Here is a 22,524-nt window from a genome sequence, read left to right as displayed (position 1 = left end):
TCTGGTGTAATATGTTAGAGGTAGTTTACTAGAAAGCTGTAATCCTAAAACTTTTAGATAAATGATTGTTACTCCAGAAGTACTATCTAAACCCATGGTAGATTGCTAGAAAGTTATGTATCCTGAAATTTTTAGATGAATGATTATTACTCCAGAAATACTATCTAAATCCTCAGTCAATAAAGGAAAAATTGTGGGGAAGTAAAATCTAGAAAATTGTATGTTTTCAATAGTTAGCCAAATTTTTTTCTTCTATTGCTCACAGTAAAATAAAAAGTTGAGAGAAAAAAATGGAAATTTGGGAAAACATATTTTTTACTTCTTTCTTTTTCTTTTTCTTTTTCTTTTTTTTTTTTTAGGGCTGCTCCTGTGGCATATGGAGGTTCCCAGGCTAGGGGTTAAGTCAGAGCTACAGATGCTGGCCTATACCACAGCCACAGTCACAGTCACAGCAATGCAGGATCAGAGCTGTGTCTGTGACCTGCACCACAGCTCATGGCAATGCTGGATTCTTAACCCATTGAGCGAGGCCAGGGATCAAACCCACAACCTTATGGTACCTAGTTGGATTCATTTCTGCTGTGCCATGACAGGAACTCAGGGAAATATATTTTTTATATAAGAATAAGATATCCTTCAGGAATATTAGGGTCTTCATAAAGCTAGCATGAAAGCCTGGATCCCGTCTCAGAAACATGGTGGCCAAATTATGATACCTCTCTTAGTCTTATTTTTATCAATTGTAAAGTGAAGGTAGCCTTTCTCCCAGTATCTCCTGAAAGAAAATATTATTGTTTCTAATAAGCTTTTTATAAACTTGACCACATTTATTTTCAATACAAAATGGTATGGTGCTCTCAGGAAGTCTGGCAACTGCTACAGACATTGTACAGAGTTACCTCTCGGGACATTTAAAATTTTCATATTCTTTGTTAAAAAATATTTTTAAAAGAGATTTCTGATATGGTAGATGTTATGAGCTGAATGTTTGTGTTCCTTCCAAATTCATATATTGAAGCTCTAACTCCCAGTATGATGGTATTTGGAGACAGGGCATTTGTGAAGCACTTGATGTTAGATAAAGTTTTTAGGGTTATGGGGCTTTTGTGATTGGATTGGTGTCTCTATGAGAAGAAACACCTTAGAGTTTGTGTTCTCTATATTTCATAGGACATGGAGAGAATTTGGCCACATGTTACCAGGAAGAGAGCCATCATCATAAACTGACCATGCAGTTACTCTGATCTCAGATATCCAGACTCCAGAACTGTGAGAAAATTAATTTATACATTTAAGTCATCAGTCTGTGGTATTTTCTTAAATCAGCCATAGAAGTCTAAGACAGTAGAATATGGTATAATAATGATTTATTTCAATTTTGTAGTTAAAAACAAAAACAAAAGTAGGATTGTATTGGGTTATTGTCTAGATACTATAGGCTTTTACCATTCTTACAAATGAAAAATTTATACTGTGAATTTTAAACCCAGAACTGTAATTCAGAACTAACTCAGATAAAAGGAAAGTAAACAAGCCCATGGATTATATGTTTACTGTTGCAAGTGCAACAGTAAAGTGCAACAGTAAAGTTCTGAAGAGTAGGAAAATGTTCCATCTTCAGTCAAAATCATTCAAGCATAACTCGATCAAAGATAATATGCAGAATGCTGCCTTCAGTGAGACCACAGGACCAGAAGGCTTCTGATGGACACAAGCCAGTTCTGAGCACTGCAGCTGATGGGAATTATCTCAGCAGTACAAATCTGTTCTTTCCAATTTTTCTTCCATATTAATGTCTATATAAGTTCCCAGAGTTGCCCAAATAGCACTTACATGGTGAAATGCTATTCCTTTTTAAAGAAGAATGGACTGAATATCCCACAAAGAAACTAGGAGATATTGTACATCAAGTGACTGAATCAAATTTATAAGCTGAATTTTCTATTTTAACCAAGATAATCTCATTGGAATGATAAAGACATTAATTCAAGACAATGTTCTCCTGATGATGTACCCTGGGGAGCAGAAATTAATAGACAAAGGGATCATAGCTAATAGTTTGAAAGGAGATTGTATAAATGATCTAGCCTACTTCAGTAGTTTTCTTCCATGATATATTGAAGTTATTCTTACAGTATATCATGGAAATCCTACTACTTTCCCAGTATGGACTGAAAAATCACTAATTAACATGGCTTATGATATCTATTTTATACAAATAGACCATAGTGACTTCAAATAAAAGTTCATAAGAAAGCAAAATCATATAATCTATATTTGCACATTAATAAGATTTTATTTTGTATTTTGTTAATTTTTATTTGGAAAATGAATACCTCAAATCTATAGAATTTTATTTCACCTTTTAATAATTTTAAAGTGTATCTCTGCTATGTTTCATAAATTGTTTATCAGACCACTTTAAGAAAGCTGTTTCTATTTATTGATAAACTAATTATAACTAATATTTCATAGTGCTAAAGTATTTGAAAATAATGTTTTGGAAAATACACTATTGCACTGGATTTCTGATGAGGATATTGAGATATTTTAAGTTTACCATGTAGAATTAGATATTTAGAGAACTAAAAAAAAACCATTAAATTATTATAACATCAAAGTGAATTTTTATTCAAAGGAGGAATTTGAATAAGTGATTCATATTCTGGTTAAAATTTTCCCTAGAAAATATTTCACAGGTGGTTTCAGAAATGGAATGTTCTTATTTCTTTCTACCACGCTTCCTACATTAAATTCTAGATGATTATAACTATGAACTCCAGGCAAATGAATATCAAGCAATTTTCCATTTCTACAGAAGAAGAATGCATTGTAAAATACCTATTGATCTTTTACTTCCTATGTTAAAACTATGGTCAAATTTAGTTCCTGTAGAAATTTGTACATTTTGAACTCATATTTAGTTCATCTTGCTTTCAAAACCACCAAATAACTTTCCTCTAAATGCACTTTTTACTTAAACAAAAGCATTTTAGTACATTATTCCATTTTAAAAAATATTTATTTTGAAGTAATCATAGATTCACCATAAGTTGCAAAGAAATCTGCAGGGAGGTCCTGTGCACTCTTCATCTAGGCTCTTCCCATGATAACATCTTGCATGATTAAAATACAACCTCAGAACAAGGATGTTGGTATTAGTTATTCACTCTTTTCACTGAGCTAAATAAATTAATGAATTTACTCTAAGCTCTGCAAATATTACATAATTATCTCTTTACATATGTAGGTGTTTAAGTGTGTGGGTGCATGGTACGTGTGTTGTGTGTGAATGTGTGTATAAATAACTGTATTTTAAATATATGAAAAATAGCTGTCTCATTCCTCTTTCTTTCACATAATTTAAATATTTAACTATTAGCTCCTTGTTTAAAAGACTATTCATAGCTAAATACTTAATCATACTATATTTATAACCATTCTTTACTTCCTTGCTTGCTTCTTCTAAAGGTATGTTTCTCAATAATAATTAACTGGATAATAAATATCCTTCATCCAGACTTAATATAATGTGATGAGTTTACTCTTGTCTTAAGTGTCTAAAAATGCCCTCAGAAATACTGCATTGGGAGTACAAGTTAGGGATTTGTTTGCTCTTGAAGGATCAGGACCAAATGCCTCATATAAAGTTTCCTGGAAACCAATAATATTTAATAATAGATAGCTTTCTCTTGGAATTTGACCTAGAGCTTAATGTTTCATTGCTATTTCCAGTATTAATTACCAATACCCTTACAGGACAGTATTTATAAGGTAATTTGTTGTGCCATTAACTTCACAATTCTCCTGACAATGGCGTGGCTAAATTTCACATTCCATTTTTTATGGAATAAATTGTCTACACTATTGATGGGAAATTAATGATAAAACAAAGATTCTCTTTTGTTTTCCTTCTATTTATCTTAAGCCATCTTTGATTTTATATCCAACTTGCTGTATTTTACATCTATATACCCTTAGATGGGTAAGGAGACATAGGTTTCATTTTAGGCTTTGGCTTTCTTCAAAATGGACTGTGTTTATAAATAATAAGAGGTCTTATAGAAAGTGGAATGAGCCAGGCATCTTCAGTTTTGTGTCTAGAAGCAGTCTTAGAGAAAAACAATCATATTGGAATGGAGGCAATATTTTGTCTTCAAGAGAAGCAGAAAAATATGGGGTGAATCTTGGTACCCCTTCAAATCTCTTACTTGCTGAAGTCTTTAGGAATGATAGAATACATTTATAGGAAATTTTAAGCTGGATAAATATTGAAAATTTGTCAAACTCTTTGATAATACCCAAAGAATTATTACCAGATTGGTGATAATAAATGAAAAATATAGAATGACAAGATAATAGGATTAGGATATTTTTCAACCATATTTAGTGTTTCTAGCATCCATGCAAGTTTGTCATTATTACTTTTACTTTAAAAATATGAAAAAGTAAAGTTCGGAAAACTTAAGCAACTTACCTAAAGTTGAAAAGGTAGAAATGATCACAGTCAGAAAATGAATTTATTTGTGACTTCTCCAAAAACATTTAAATTGCTCCTTCCCCTATAAAAACTGGAGTCTTCTTTAAGTGTTTGTTTTCAATAAATCCTGAAAAGTAAATATAAACAGATATCATAATTATTTTTAATATCAAAACAATTAATATACAGAAATAATGAAGCTTTTTTTTAAAGGAACATTCCAATTAGTAAAAAAGAAAAGCTCAAACAATTTCTGGTAACTTAGTTATATATATGATTACAACTTCCAGGACTCTGGGTATGCTAGGTATTCAGCATCAATAGATATTTGAACAACCACATATACCCCATCACATACTTGTCTCTAATATCTGTGTGCACTACCCAGCTGGGACTTTTCTTTCCAGATCACTTCTGATGATTCTGTGAGTGTTTCAAGAACCATAACTGAAGTTGTGGAAAATTAAGAGGAGGCTGATGCATGTCCTGGACTATTGATATGGGACAGAGTTGATGGGTCCCAAGCAAAATTTCAGAGGGCAGGAAATTATTCTTCTACTAGTTACTGATCAAGACCCACAGGAAACATGTTCCTAGTGAGGTACAATGTATCCTACTAATTCCCATGCCCAATAACTATAAAAATGGCCTCTGTACTCACACAAGGATGTCACATGTTCATTTGAGTGACAAAGGATGGGTCACAGCTAAGACCACCCAGCACTGGCTAAAATATGCTCAGAAGTCTCATCATTCTTGTATCTAACTGTTCCTTCCACTTCTTCTTAGTGGTCAGGACCTACCATCACATGGCTCCCCTCACAGCCCTGGGGACCAGTATCTTGACGGTAGAGGCCAGAGTGAAGTTGCCTCTTTTTGCTTTCCAGTCACATTGTCATTATCTGAACATTCCTCTTCCCTTAGTATCTCCTCTTTTAGTTTGCAAGAAGTATTGCTTAAAAATTTAAAAAGAACACAAATTAAAACAAACTGAACATTAGTTTCTTCACTGTATTCTTGCTGTAATGCCAATTTTTCTGTCTACCAGAAGATTTGGGATTGAAAACAGGAAAGTATATATTCTTATTTAGCTCCATGCTTGTGTGTTTGTACATGTCAGTGATACAATGTACACACACATACATATGCTTATATTATATTAAAAATATATACTAGCATGTGAGCTCTAAAGAGGGCAAGGACTGCCCACTTTCTTACATTTGTATTCTCAATGCATATTAGGGTAACAGTCATGGAAAAAAAATATTTGTTAAATGATTGTATATGCTGGTTGTATATCCTAGGTTTTGATTTGCATGTCCTGGATATTTTCTGTGGGGCCCCCACAATCCACTTACCCCTCTTCACTACTATTCTCTGTGCCATGTGGTGCTTACCCCAGGGACTTCATCAAAGAGCTCTCTTGCCCTCCAGCTTTCAATATGGCTGAACCACTGGGTGTCATTGGCAAGACGTTAGAGGATGGGAAAAAATTACTCCCACATCCTCCCTCCCTGAAAGTTCAGCAGTTTGTCCATGTTCCTCTCCCAAAGGCCACAGCATCTGTCAGGGAAAGTAATGCATGGTCCCAGAGCTGTAATTTTTTCTCAGTCTCAGTGACTATTCTCTGTAGTTGTATCTGAAGCCTTTGAGTGGCTGATGCTCCAGATAATTTAGGATAATCCTTAATAGTTCCCTATAATCCTAGCAACATCTTTATAAATATGACTTTTATTGAATTTTAATCATTTAAACATATGATTATAACATGTGTCTCCACTAGGACTCTAAGTGATACAAGTTAATTCTTATTTTTGTATAGCTTAAGTAACACTTCTACTATAGTTTACACTCTCACCTGAATAAAGAATAAAATATTATAATAGCCCTAATATTATCCAAAAGTGATGAGTCTTGCTGAGATTTTCCACTTGTCAACGTTTTACCCTTCCAGCTCTAAGGATCTCCTGCTGTATTTCCCCAATTCAAAGCAAAGATGATATCAGATGAAGGGCAAAAACACAGAAGACTGTAGACAAAGGAAGAGATTATAAAGCATGATGCACACAAGTACTTTTTCAAAGATGAAACATACCACCTTGTATACCCAAAGCAGGTGGACAACAAGTAACATGAGACTTCCCTGAAGCTACTGTGCTATGGAACAATGTAAGTGGGACTTCATCCCCTTTTACGTCCCAGAATTTTCAGCTGCCTTATCACTTGCTTTTTCTTCTAGCAATAGTAAATAGAAATCAATGAAATGAATCACATCTCATTTTAATTTTTTTTTAATTTTTTTTTTATTTAGTCATTGTTATTGTTGTTGCTATTTCTTGGGCCGCTCCCGCGGCATATGGAGGTTCCCAGGCTAGGGGTCGAATCGGAGCTGTAGCCACCGGCCTACGCCAGAGCCACAGCAACGCAGGATCCGAGCCGCGTCTGCAACCTACACCACAGCTCATGGCAACGCCGGATCGTCAACCCACTGAGCAAGGGCAGGGACCGAACCCGCAACCTCATGGTTCCTAGTCGGATTCGTTAACCACTGCACCACGACGGGAACTCCCACATCTCATTTTAAAGCTCCTTTATTATTAAATTTTAAAAGACAGACTTATCTTTTCCCGATAAATAATTTCTCCAAAGAGTTTTAAGAAATGACCTTTAGTCTCAACAGATTTCCTTTTACTTCAATTGTTTTTACGTTGTCCTCTAATTCTTCAAATTTACGTGTTTTCAATTCAGACTTCTCATTAAAATACATTATTCTACAATTTTCTTTCTCTACTCTTTTTAACTGATAAGAGTCCCAGCAGCCCTCCACAGATCTCAACTATATGCCTAATAGTCATGTTGTTTGGAGTTTACAAACCTCACTGGAGGAGGGAAGTAATTGGACATGTGATGTAAGGCTTCGTATACATAGTAAAATTACCCTCTGCAGCACTAAGAGGGTATGGATCACAGCTCCAAAGTAACTGAAAGAAAGCTTATTTCCTTCTAAAATAGCATAGAATTCACAAATTAAGTTATTGCTCAGGGATTGCTTCATAAGGAAGGTGGAAGCATCTATTATTAGCCAATTTCTCTATTCTTCTACACATTCATATCTCAAAAATTATTTCTAATGTATACTTCATGGAAAAAATATAAATCTTTTAAACACAATTATATAAAAACATAAACAGAAGAATAAAAGAGAAATATATCCAAGTCAGCTTTGATAAACTTTGAACTATCTTACTAATTAAGGTTAAATGCAGACTTGCACTGTGCTTTATCATAATGTTAAACATTTTTTTTCATTGTTAAAATATTAGAAGAGTTTCCATTCTTAAATGACTCAGTTTAATCTATCTAGATGAAATACATGTTTTAGTCACTTTGAATTTTAAGACTTTACAGGAAAGTTGAAAGCCACTTGTATGTTGATTTTTCAAGTAATATATTATTATAGTAGGTTAATTGCTGCAATGAGTTATTCATACCAAGAAAAGAACAAAATAGATTAATTCAGCCAAAGCTGATAAAGTGGACAAGAAACTAAGGAAAGTAATATGAATTTATCTATTATCAAAACTTATACTTGATCTTAGAATTCAGATCAACTAGAAATGAAATTGAATATGTCATAAAAACACTCCCTACAAATAAAATCCCAGGACCAGATGGCTTCATAGGCAAATTCTGCCAAACATATAAAGAGGATCTGGTGCCCATCCTCCTTAAACTTTTTCAAAAGGTTGAAGAAGAAGGAACACTCCCAAAGACATTCTATGATGCCACCATCCCCCTACTTCCAAAACCAGACAAAGATAACACCAAAAAAGAAAACTATCAGCCAATGTCTTTGATGAATATAGATGCAAAAATTCTCAACAAAATCTTAGCCAATCGAATCCAACAACATATCAAAAAGATCATACACCATGACCAGGTAGGGTTCCTCCCAGGATCACAAGGATGGTTCAAAATTTGAAAATCAATCAACATCATATACCATATTAACAAAAGAAAAGTAAAAAATCATATGATCATCTCAATAGACACAGAAAAAGCATTTCAAAAAGTCCAACATCCTGGAGTTCCTGTCGTGCCTCAGTGGTTAACAAATCCAACTAGGAACCCTGAGGTTGCAGGTTCAATCCCTGGCCTTGCTCAGTGGGTTAAGGATGTGGCATTGCCATAAGCTGTGGTGTAGGTTGCAGACGCGGTTTCAATCTGGCATTGCTGTGGCTCTGGTGTAGGCCAGGGGCTATAGCTCCGGTTGGACCCCTAGCCTGGGAATCCCCATATGCTGTGAGAGCGGCCCCAGAAAAGGCAAAAAGACAAAAAAAAAAAAAAAAAGTCCAACATCCATTCATGATCAAAACTCTTGCCAAAGTGGGTATAGAGGGAACATTCCTGAACATAATCAAAGTCATTTATGAGAAACCCACAGCAAATATAATACTCAATGGAGAAAAGCTGAAAACCGTCCCACTAAAATCTAAAAAAGACAGGGATGTCCACTCTCACCACTGCTATTCAACATAGTACTGGAGTTCCTATCCACAGCAATCAGACAAACAAGAGATATAAAAGGCATCCAAATAGGAAGAGAAGAGGTAAAACTGTCACTGTATGCAGATGACATGATACTATACACAGAAAACCCTAAGGACTCAACCCAAAACTACTTGAACTGATTAGCAAATTCAGCAAAGTAGAAGGATAGAAAATTAACATTCAGAAGTCAGTCACATTTCTATACACCAACAATGAAATGTTAGAAAAGGAATACAAAAATAAAATACCTTTTAAAAGTGCACCTCAAAATATTGAATACCTGGGAATACACCGGACCAAGGAGGTAAAGGACTTACATGCTGGGAAGTATAAAGCTTTAATCAAAGAAATCAAAGAAGATGTAAAGAAATGGAAAGATATTCCATGCTCCTGGATTGGGAAAATCAATATTGTAAAAATGGCCATACCACCCAAAGCAATCTACAGATTCAATGCAATCCCTATCAAATTGCCCATGACATTTTTCACAGAACTAGAACAAACAATCCAAACATTTATATGGAACCACAAAAGACCCAGAATTGCCAAAGCAATCCTGAGAAACAAAAACCAAGCAGGAGGCATAACTTTCCCAGACTTCAAGCAATATTACAAAGCCACAGTCATCAAAAGAGTGTGGTACTGGTATCAAAACAGACAGACAGACCAATGGAACAGAATAGAGAACCCGGAAATAAACCCTGACACCTGTGATCAATTAATCTTTGACAAGGGAGACGAGAACACAAAATGGGAAAAAGAAAGTCTATTCAGCAAGCATTGCTGGGAAACCTGGACAGCTGCATGCAAAGCAAAGAAACTAGAACACACCCTCACACCATGCACAAAAATAAACTCCAAATGGCTGAAAGACTTAAATATAAGACAGGACACCATCCAACTCCTAGAAGAGAACATAGGCAAAACACTCTCTGACATCAACATCATGAATATGTTCTCAGGTCAGTCTCCCAAAGCAACAGAAATAAGAGCAAAAATAAACCCATGGGACCTAATCAAACTGACAAACTTTTGCACAGCAAAGGAAACCAAAAAAAAAACAACTTACAGAATGGGAGAAAATAGTTTCAAATGATGCACCTGACAAGGGCTTAATTGCTGGAATATAAAAGAAACTTACACAACTCAATAGCAAAAAAGCCAACCACCCAATGGAAAAATGGGCAAAAGACCTGAATAGACTGTTCTCCAAGGAAGATATACAGATGGCCAGCAAACACATGAAAAAATGCTCAACATCACTGATTATAAGAGAAATGCAAATCAAAACTACCATGAGACACCACCTCACACCAGTTAGAATGGCCATCATTAAGAAGTCCACAAATTACAAGTGCTGGAGGGGCTGTGGAGAAAAGGGAACCCTCCTGCACTGCTGGTGGGAATGTAAACTGGTACAGCTACTATGGAGAACAGTTTGGAGATACCTTAGAAATCTATATATAGAACTTCCATATGACCCCACAATCCCACTCTTGGGCATATATCTGGACAAAACTCTCCTTGAAAAAGACACATGCACCAACATGTTCATTGCAGCACTATTTACAATAGCCAAGACATGGAAACAACCCAAATGTCCATCGCCAGAGGATTGGATTCGGAAGAGGTGGTATATATACACAATGGAATACTACTCATCCATAAAAAAGAAGGACATAATGCCATTTGCAGCAACATGGATGGAACTAGAGACTCTCATACTGAGTGAAATGAGTCAGAAAGACAAAGACAAATACCATATGATATCACTTATAACTGGAATCTAATATCCAGCACAAATGAACATTTCCACAGAAAAGAAAATCATGGACTTAGAGAATAGACTTGTGGCTGCCTGGGGGGAGAGGGAGGGAGTGGGAAGGATCAGGAGCTTGAGGTTATCGGATGCAAACTATTGCTCTTGGAATGGATTTACAATGAGATCCTGCTGAGTAGCATTGAGAACTATGTCTAGGTACTTATATCTCAACAGAACAAAGGGTGGAAAAAAAATGTATACATGTAAGTGCAACTTGGTCCCCATGCTGTAGGGTGGAAAAAAAAAAGAATTCAGACCAACTCAATCACACAGGTTTTTTTTTTTTTTCTTAAACCTTAGTTTTCAATTATCAGAAGACATTGAGAATTTTGTCAATACGTAATCAAGCAGAGACCTGTAGGGTTCCTAGACACAAAAACTTTTCTGTGTCCCCCACTTCTTATTTTTAGGAAATGGGCCTAATTCAACATCTGTGGCCTTCCCTGAATTCCTTGGGCCAGGTTCAGACAGTTGATGATCAGGGAAGGAATGGGACACAAAGACAAGAGATGAAGTCAAAGAAGTAATAGTACAGCCTTGGGGCAGGATGCTGGTTCCCTCTCAAGAGAAATACATAATTATGTAGGCATCTCAAACCTAAGATAAAGGTTACATTCCTTATGCTTCTTCTAAAAATGAAACTTTAAGATTGAACAGCTTAGAGTATTTCTATGTCTGTCTCCCTGGCTTTATTGCACCCTAAACACAATCACCCATAAGCTAAATATTAGGCACCCTGAGCACAATTGCCTGTGGGTTAAAGATTATTAGCACCTGATGCTTTTCAGGAAATTTCCTAGTTCATTTTAATCTCTGATAAATATGCCTTTTCACAAGTACTGTTATTCTAGGCAAGAACCCGGAAGACCAACATCATGATCATGCCAAGATCCCCTATGTCAGCTTTGTTGACCAAGATTCCTCCAAAGAAAGAAGAATGTGGGTCTGCACCAATCCTGATTCCTATCTAAAAACCTGTTTTTCTTCTTTTTACTATAAAACTCCTCATAATTCTTCCCATTGGAGAACACAGTCTTTAAGACTTTAGCCTGCTATGTCCTCCTTTGCCAGGAAAAACAAAAACCTCTGCCTCTGCCTTTGCCTCACCCAAAACTCTGTCTCTGCATTTCTATTTGGTACTGGTGGACAGAGGCCAAGTTTTAGCAACAAACATATAAACAGAATTTTATAATTAATAGAAATAGTTTTGAAAGTAAATTGTCTTTATATATTCTTTCTGAAAAGTATGAAGATCAATTTTAAACATATTAATAAATTTATATATCATTATGTATCAGGCATTGTTCTAGGCACTTAATATATCATCTTTTTTTTTTCCATTTTTGGCTGCCTATGGCATATGCAGTTTCTGGGCCAGGGATCAGATCTGAGCTGCAATTGTGACCTAAGCCAAAGCTATGGCAATGCTAGATACTTAACCTACCACTGTGTCAAGCTGAAGATCAAACCTAATCTGTGTCCCAGCACTCCCAAGATGATGCACAAGTGGTCGCACCACAGCAAGAACTTCTATATCATCTTAATAAATTATCAAAATTACCCTACAATGTAAGCATTATTATCTCCATTTTACAAACAGAGGGGATAAGATTTGGTTCAATAACACATCCATATGGCAGATTTGGCATTCATGAAGTGATTCTTTCCTGCCTATGAGCAAGGTTCTATCCAAAAGGCTAAATTTTAAATAAGAAGACAATTAATTTTTGTTACATAATTGGTAGGAATTCTTTTCAAAGACACAAGGAATTCACTGGTATGTTTTAAATCAGAATTCAGTTATGTCAGCAAATATTTTCCTCTTCTAAATTACATGAGCACAGGTTCACCAGGTGATACACTTGATGACAAGGGTTTTAAGATAAAAATGTACTTTTAGAATACATAAACAGTTATTCAATAATGAAGTGCATAGTATTTTAAATCCTAAAAGAGCCCATTAAACATCACTACAGTGCTTCTTTACAAGAGCTAATATTTATTTTTCTTTTTTTTTAAACAATGATTTTTTTTTTCCATTATACCTGGTTTACAGTGTTCTGTCAACTTTCTACTGTACAGCATGGTGACCCAGTTACACATACATGTGTACATTCTTTTTTCTCACATTATCATGCTCCATCATAAGTGACCAGACATAGTTCCCAGTGCTACACAGCAGGATCTCATTGCTAATCCATTCCAAAGGCAATAGTCTGAATCTGTCAACCACAACCACCCCATACATCCCACTCCCTCCCTCTTCCCTTTGGCAACCACAAGTCTATTCTCCAAGTCCATGATTTTCTTTTCTGTGGAAAGGTTCATTTGTGCCATATATTAGATTCCAAATAGAAGTGAAATCATATGGTATTTGTTTTTGTCTTTCTGACTTACTTCACTCAGTAGGAGAGTCTCTAGTTCCATCCATGTTGCTGCAAATGACATTATTTTGTTCTGTTTTATGCCTGAGTAGTATTCCATTGTGGATATATATATATATATATATATATATATATATATATATATCACATCTTCCGAATCCAATCATCTGTCGATGGACATTTGGGTTGTTTCAATGTCTTGGCTATTGTAAATAGTGCTGCAATGAACATGTTGGTGCATGTGTCTTTTTCAAGGAGAGTTTTGTCCAGATATATGCCCAAGAGTGGGATTGTGGGGTCATATGGTAGTTCTATGTATACATTTCTAAGGCACCTCCACACTGTTCTCCATAGTAGCTGTACCAGTTTACATTCCCACCAGCAGTGCAGGAGGGTTCCCTTTTCTCCACAGCCCCTCCAGCATTTGTAATTTGTGGACTTATTAAAGATGACCATTCTGACTTACATGAGGTCTATGTCATGGTAGTTTTGATTTGCATTTCTCTTATAATCAGTGATGTTGAGCATTTTTTCATGTGTTTGCTGGCCATCTGTATATCTTCCTTGGAGAACAGTCTATTCAGGTCTTTTGCCCATTTTTCCATTGGGTGGTTGGCTTTTTTGCTATTGAGTTGTATAAGTTTCTTGTATATTCGAGCAATTAAGCCCTTGTCAGGTGCATAATTTGAAACTACTTTCTACCATTCCTTAAGTTGTGTTTTTGGTTTTTTTTTTGGTTTCCTTTGCTGTGCAAAAGCTTGTCAGTTTATTAGGTCCCATCGGTTTATTTTCACTTTTATTTCTGTTGCACAACCACTATGAAAGAAGTTCTCAGAGGGAAATTCATAGCAATATAGGCTTTCCTCAAAAAAGAAGAAAAATCTCAAATAGACAACTTAATCCACCACCTAAATGAATTATAAAAAGGAGAACAAACAAAACCTAAAGTCAGCAGAAGGAAGGAAATCATCAAGATCAGAGAGGAAATCAATAATATAGAGATTCAAAAAATAATAGAAAAATCAACAAAACCAAGAGCTGGTTCTTTGAAAATGTAAACAAAATTGAAAAACCTCTGACTAGACTCACCAAGAAGAGAAGAGGAAAAACCCCAAATATACAAAATTAAAAATGAAAAGGAGAAGTCACAATGGATACTATGAAAATACAAAAAACCATGAAAGAATATTATGAACATTTGTATGTTAACATATTGGACAACTTTCTAGAGACTTACAGCCTGCCAAAACTGAATCAAGAAGAATTAAATCAACTGAACAGATCAATCATTAGAAATGAAATTGAATATGTCATAAAAACACTCCCTACAAATAAAAGTCCAGGACCAGATGGCTTCACAGGTCAATTCTACCAAATATACAAAGAGGAACTTATGCCCATTTCTCTTTAAAATTTTTCAAAAGGTTGCAGAAGAAGAAACACTTCCAAAGACATTCTACAATGCCACTATCATCCTAATTCCAAAACCAGACAAAGATACCACCAAAAAAGAAAACTATAGGCCAATATCTTTGATCAATACAGACTCAAAAATTCTCAACAAAATTTTAGCCATCTGAATCCAACAACATATAAAAAAGATCATACACCACCACCAGGTGGGATTCATTCCAGGTTCACAAGGATGGTTCAACATATGCAAATCAATCAATGTCATACACCACATTAACAAAAGAAAAGTCAAAAACCACATGATCATCTCAATAGATGCAGAAAAGGCATTTCAAAAAGTCAACATCCATTCATGATCAAAACTCTTAACCAAGTGGGTACAGAGGGAACTTACCTAACATAATCAAAGCCATTTATGACAATCCCACAGCAAATATAATACACAATGGAGAAAAGCTGAAAGCCTTCCCACTAAAATCTGGAACAAGACAAGGATGCCCACTCTCACCACTGTTATTCAACAGAGTACTGGAAGTCCTAGCCACAGCAATCAAACAAAAGAAATAAAAGGCATCCAAAAAGGAGGAGAAGAGGTAAAACCTTCACTATATGCAGATGACATGATACTCTATATAGAAAACCCAAGGACTCAATCCAAAAACTGCTTTGGATGATCAACAAATTAAGCAAAGTAGCAGATATCAGATTAATATTCAGAAATCGGTCACTTTTCTGTATATTAACCATGAAATATTAGAAAAGGAATACAAAAATATTATACCTTTTAAAATTACACCCCAAAAAATCAAATACCTGGGAACATCCCTGACCAAAGAGGTTAAAGGACTTATATGCTGAGACTATAAAACATTAATCAAGGAAATTAAAGAAGATGTCAAGATATGGAAAGATATTCCATGCTCCTGGGTTGGAAAAATTAATATTGTAAAAATGGCCATACTACCCAAAGTAGTTTGATTCAATGCAATCCCTATTAAATTACACAGGACATTTTTCACAGAACTAGAAAAAAACAGTCCAAAAATTTATATGGAATCACAATCCCTATTAAATTACGCATGACATTTTTCACAGAACTAGAACAAACAGTCCAAAAATTTATATGGAACCACATTTCTGTATACTAACTATGAAATATTAGAAAAGGAATACAAAAACATAATACCTTTTAAATTTGCACCCAAGAAATCAAATACCTGGGAATGCCCCTGACCAAGGAGTTAAAGGACTTATATGCCAAGACTATAAAACATTAATAATGGAAATTAAAGAAGTAATGAAATGGAAAGATATTCCATGCTCCTGGGTTTGGAAAAATTAATACTGTAAAAATGGAAATGCTACCCAAGGTAGTATGATTCAATGCAATCCCTGTTAAATTACCCACAACATTTTGCACAGAACTAGAACAAACAATCCAAAACTTTATATGGAACCACAAAGCACTCCTGAGGAACAAAAACCAAGCAGGAAGCATCACTCTCCCAGACTTCAGGCAATATTACAAAGCCACAGACATCAAGACAGTGAGATACTGGCACCAAAACAGACATATAGACCAGTAGAACAGAATAGATAACTCAGAAATAAACCCAGACATTTGCAGCCAATTAATCCTTGACAAGGGAGGCAAGAATATAAAATGGGAAAAAGACAGTCTTTTCAGAAAATATTTCTGGGAAACCTGGACAGCTGCATGCAAATCAATGAAACTAGAACACACCCTCACAGCATGCTCAAAAATAAACTCAAAATGGCTTGAAGACTTAAATATAAGACAAGACACCATCGAACTCCTGGAAGAGAACATAAGCAAAACATTCTCTGACATCAACCTTACAAATGTTTTCTCAAGTGCTATTTTTTAAATATAAGCTTTAATTGCTTGAGTGTTTGAATTCTTAAACTTGAGGGAGTTCAATCTTTTTACATTTCTAAGACCAATGAGGATAAATTACAAGCAAAAGTAAGAATCACAGGTCTTGTCTCTTGGTCATTACAAATGACAGCAGGTATATAAAAACACTTGTTCAAATTCTCTTTCAATTCATTTTGGCCTCAGTCCTATTTTCTCTAAAAATTCTCCAGGGTCTGCATTTAGCTAAGGCCAATAATTGGTTATATTGTTTTCCTTTATTATAGGAGAGTTATTCTATTTGCTTTTCTTCTAGAACTGTTATTATTTTTAATTTTAATGAATATGAATAAACTTAATTTTTATTAAGGTTTATTTACATATTGATTTTACTTTATATGGAAATAAGAAAAACTAGTGATGAAGTTAGTAAATATTAATTATAACAATGATAAACTAAATTAGAAGAGAAGTGACAGATTGGGAGTATTTTCAATACTTACCCAATATGATGGTAAATTAAGAATTATATGAACATCTAGAAATTAATATCAAAATTCTAAAGAGCTTAAGAAAAAGATTCAGAAGATAAAAATTAACTAACTCATTATAAAAGTAATATAAATGACCAATAATGTATGAAAACATTTTTTCATAAAAATGTCAGGAATACAATACTAAAATTACAATGAAATATTTTTAACATTAATGTTTCAAAAACCATTAGATTGATAATATCTTGCATTGGTGAGGTTGGGGGAAATATCATTTTTAATCTTCAAATTGCTAAAATAAAGACACTGATAGGAGATCCCACCATGGCTCAGTGGTTAATGAATCTGACTGGGAACCATGATGTTGCAGGTTTGATCCCTGGCCTTGCTCAGTGGGTTAAGGATCCAGCATTGCCGTGAGCTGTGGTGTAGGTCACAGATACGGCTCAGATCTTACATTGCTGTGGCTCTGGTGTAGGCCGGCAGCTACAGCTCCGATTAGACCCCTAGCCTGGGAACCTCCATGTGCCATGGGAAAGGCAAAAAAAAAAAAAAAGGACTGATAATGGGGAGCATTGAAGAATTTGGGGGAAATCATTACTCCCATTCCCTGGGAAATTGTGATAGAACTGTGACATCTTTGGAGTGCATTTAGTAAGTGTAAACTAAATGTAATAAATCAGTTTTTCCTAAAATTTAAAAATTACCAAAACTTTTAATTGATGTGTAATTTATATAGCATAGAGATTATACTGGCATTTACACAATCAGCATGTAAGAAAATTAATTACATCAATATAATACAATATGAGCAAATTGTATTAATAATCAAAATGTTAAATAAATACTAAGACATTCTAACAAATGAAATCAACATGAATACACAGATACAGAACAATCTCCAAAATGTGTTTAATAGACAAATCCAATAATCAGAATTATATGTAAAATATAATACTATATCACTTATAGATATAGATGTATCTATATATCATCTATATATCTTTAACTATATTTACAGATTTATGTTTATAGATATAGATATATAGATATATACTATTTAAGATCTATATTTACATAGCTCTACATTTATAGATATATATAATATATTTAAACTATACTATACATAGGTATATATTTACATAGAAATATGTATGTCATGTTGGTTACAGTAGAAACCTATAGATGAACTCTTCTTTGTTGTTTGAGTTTTTCACAAAACAACATATTTGTATATTCTTTATATAATAAACATTTGAAGTGAACAAGACAAAGATGTCTCATTTGACTTTATTAATGATTCTCTTTTTTTCTTCTAAGTAGAGATGATTTAGAATGACAAAAAAAATCTTCATATGGGAGTTCTCATGTGGCTCAGCAGTAACAAACCCGACTAACATCCATGAGACGTGGGTTCAATCCCTGGTCTTTCTCAGTGGTTTAAGGATCTGGAGTTGTCAGGAGCTGCAGTGTAGGGCCAAGACGTGGCTCAGATCTGACTTTGCAGTGGCTGTGGCATAGGCAGGAAGTTATAGCTTCAATTCTACCCCTAGCCTGGGAACTTCCACTTGCCACTGGCAAGGCCCTAAAAAAAATCTTAATAAAGAAATTATTCTAAATTGTTTAAAGAAAGAGTGAATATACACTAAGACGTTCTAACAAGTTACTCTTTAATAATGGAAGTTTTTTCAATTTCTTCAAATATTGTTATTTTTCTAGAATAATATACAATTTCTAATCAAGGGAATTTGTGAAAAACTGGAGCATTTGAAAGTCTTTTGTCCTCTCTCAGCCTTGACTGAAGTCAGAGATCCAGTGTTTCTGCCTTGTTATGTTCACCACTCTCAGCTCAGCAGGATTATTTCAGAATATATCAAAGAAGATATGTTTTTTGTCTTAAATTTAACACATCTATCTCCTTCTTTAGGTAAGCCAGAGTCCTTTTTAAGCAATAGATTTCAAACCTGTTTTGACGATTGGGATTATCTGGGGATTTTTTTTAATAATGTCGCTATCTGTAAATTCCAACTCAGAAAGCCTGTGGTGGCTTCATTAATCAATCAATCAGTCAAATAAGCATGTGTGTGTGTGTGTGTGTGTGTGTGTGTGTGTGTGATGTGTCTAGAAGACAGAAAGATAAATAAATAAATAAATATTTATTTAGATTGATACACTTAAGAGGTTTCCAGGTAATTTTGATTAATGTGTCAGATTTTAAAATCATTAGTGTTTTCTGTAAACACTGACTATAATGTGTGGACCATCCTCTGTGCTATTTTTCTTCAGAGTTTAAATAATATTTAATCATCACTGCCTGAGAGGATGATGAATGTCTACATTTTTGAAATTGTATATTGAGACATATTTTAGTGGTTGTTTTGGGTTGAATCATATGCCCCCCAAAGATATACTGAATTCTTAACATGTCTCTTCATCCTACTTAGGTACCTGTGAATATGACTTTATTTGGAAATGGAATATTTGCAGATATAATCAAGTTAAGAAGTCATTAAGGTGAGCTCAGAGAAACACAGATACAGAGAGAAGACAGCCATATGAAAACAGGAGCAACGATTACAGTGAATGCCCTTAAAAATCAAGGAATGCCTGGGGCATCAAAAGCTGGAAAAGACAAGGATTGATACTCTTCTAGAGGCTTGGAAGTTATCATGGCCCCAGAGATGCTAAATAGAGCCACATTTTCTGAATTCAGTGAAGAAGATGCTATTGGGATGACTTCTGACTTTTCCAAGTCTTTATCCTCAAACTCTTTAAGTTCTTTTTGTCTGAATTGAAGCAAGTTTATAATCAATTTTGTGAGAACTTCAGGTTTTTCAACTTTGTGAAATTTGGTCCATTTAACAAGTATGAATCATCTCTAATTTATTTTCATATATTATATAGAGTTAATAATGTTTATTTTGTTTGAACAACTAAGAATAATTCATAAAAGTGCCTGGAATTGTGTCTGAAAAATAGAAAAAACAAAAACAAAAAACATAATACAAATTTATTGCTAACACTATCCACTCTAGAACTTGTTCTTTTCTCATACTTTCTATTTTCATCTGTCCAAACAATGAGATTCATGTCCCATTTGAATAACCATCATTTTAGTGTCATTCAAATATTTTGACCATGACTTACACTTAAAAATATATTTTTCAATATAAGTGAGTTGAAAATTGTCTTCAGCCTTAACATTTGACCAAAAGCAATTTTTGGCTTTGGCTTCAGTATTTAGAAGTCTAAATAAAGATGCACATTTCATTGCACTTTTTTGGCAAAATTGAGTTTTCCTTTGTGTGTAATTATCATTATGTGAGTGCATACACACACTATCTATCCATACATATACATGTAGATGAAAAAATTGTATAATTAATCATATTTATATATAATATGTAATTAGGTGATTATAGGATGGCATACACATACACTCATACGAAAAAATTGTAAATGGATGAAATTTAAAAAATATCATATAATGTAAAAAATACTTATTCATCATATATGATAGTTTTATCATATTAAACACTTTGCTAACTCAAAAGTTAAAGATAAAAATCCATGGAATTGTCATAAAATTATGATTTTTTCCAGAATCATTCTTTCAATAATAATCAATATCTGCATACCAGGAACCTGGAAGAGCAAATATTTAGGTTCAAATATATGTAGTGTAAGCTAGTACATCTGGAAAAGATAATGAATATTCAAGCAGTTGCAAATGTTTGGCCACTTATCTGCTTGCCTGAATCAAATATACATATATTCATCAAGCTTTAGTTCAATAATATTTATTAAGCAGTGACTTCATATTGTTAAGTCAATCTAAAATTTATGACATGCAAAACATCTGATTGAAAAAAATATAAATTATGTAATATTTATAAATTGGCTCAGAAAAATTAAATATTTTATACCCATAAACTTGGCTAGAAAAAAATGCTTCCAAAGCTGCCTATTATTTGTTTCACATATTTTTACTTTTTTAAATTTTTAAATTTTTGTTTTATTTATTTAGTTTTTAATGGCCCTATCCATGACATTCAGAAGTTCTCAGACCAGGGATCGAATTCCAGCCACAGATGCATTCTACACCACAGCTGCAGTAATGCCAGATCTTTTAACCCACTGTACCAGACTAGGGATTGAACCTGTACCTGTGCAACAACCAAAGCAACTGCTGTCAAATTTATAGCCCACTGCTCTACAGCAGGAATGATGTTCCACATATTTTTAGATTTAGCCTTAATTGTGATTTAACAATATTTTGGTTTTTAAATACTTTCCAGACTGACATTTAGCTTACTATTTTACTTGAAAATAAAATAATTTATTTCTCTACTTTTAATGGTAGCTAAAAAAAATAATATAGTTTAAAAAAATTTTTAAAAGCCTAATTTTCTGACCATATCCAAGAGGAAATACTATTTTAATAAATTTTTTTCTTGTATAGTGAAATACTTTTCAAATTATTCTAAATAATAGCTTATCTGCATGATGAGGAAAAATAGGAGCATGATAAGTTATTAGAAAATTTTCACTGTTGTTAATAAATTATTATTCAAGGTGCAATTCAAGTGAGAAATTAGGAACCCTGGGAATTCAGAAAACCTGATGAAATATTATCCCTAGCATCTACTAAGTATTATTTCCTTTCAACATATGCTGTGGGAAGCAAATGCTGAGCCGGAATTAGACGTTCAGAAGGTTTTTGGGAAGTAGCATTTATAGAGAGAAAGCATTTATAGAGAAATAGCATTTATATAGAGAAACAGCGTTGGGCAAGAGGAGCTATCCCATTGAGACATTATATTGCCCTGAGAACACCCCAAATTGCTCAGGAAGATTTTACAGATCAGAGACTGCACATTAGAGGATTTCCCTGTTGGGCATAAAAGCCAAGGCCCTTGAATCACCTTGCAAACTGCTGAATGGGGGCTCTTCCATGAGCAGGGGATCTCAGATGAAAAGTTGCAGCACACTGTGATGAAACACACTGGAGGCTGATCAGTGTCTGATTCATAGATGTTCCTTCTTTCATAGTCTCTCTTTTCCTTGAAATTCATTTACACTCCTCATTTTAAGCTTTCCCTTCTAGTGGGACCAATGAAACTCATCTGCACATTCAACGTCTCTCTGGTTTATTTCTGGTCCTCATTCTCTTCAGGTCTAAGTTAAATTTCTTTTTCTTCTCTTTTTAGGGCTGCACCTGTGGCATATTGAAGTTCCTAGGCCAGGGGTCTAGTCAGAGCTACAGCTGCCGGCCTACACCACAGCCACAGCAAAACAGGATCTGAGTCACATCTGTGTCCTACAACACAATTTGTGAGGTCAGGGATTGAACTGGCATCCTTATGGATATGTCAGATTCTTAACCCAGTGAGCTAAAATGGGAATTCCATAGGTGAAGTTCCATATTCACAATATATGTTCGTATATTATCTGCTTCCTAAGATACCCAACTTTGTATTTCTATCCTAGCACCATCTCTTGAA

The sequence above is a fragment of the Phacochoerus africanus genome, chromosome 1, assembly GCF_016906955.1.
Source record: "Phacochoerus africanus isolate WHEZ1 chromosome 1, ROS_Pafr_v1, whole genome shotgun sequence".
NCBI lineage: Eukaryota > Metazoa > Chordata > Mammalia > Artiodactyla > Suidae > Phacochoerus > Phacochoerus africanus.
This window is presented reverse-complemented; position numbering follows the sequence as displayed.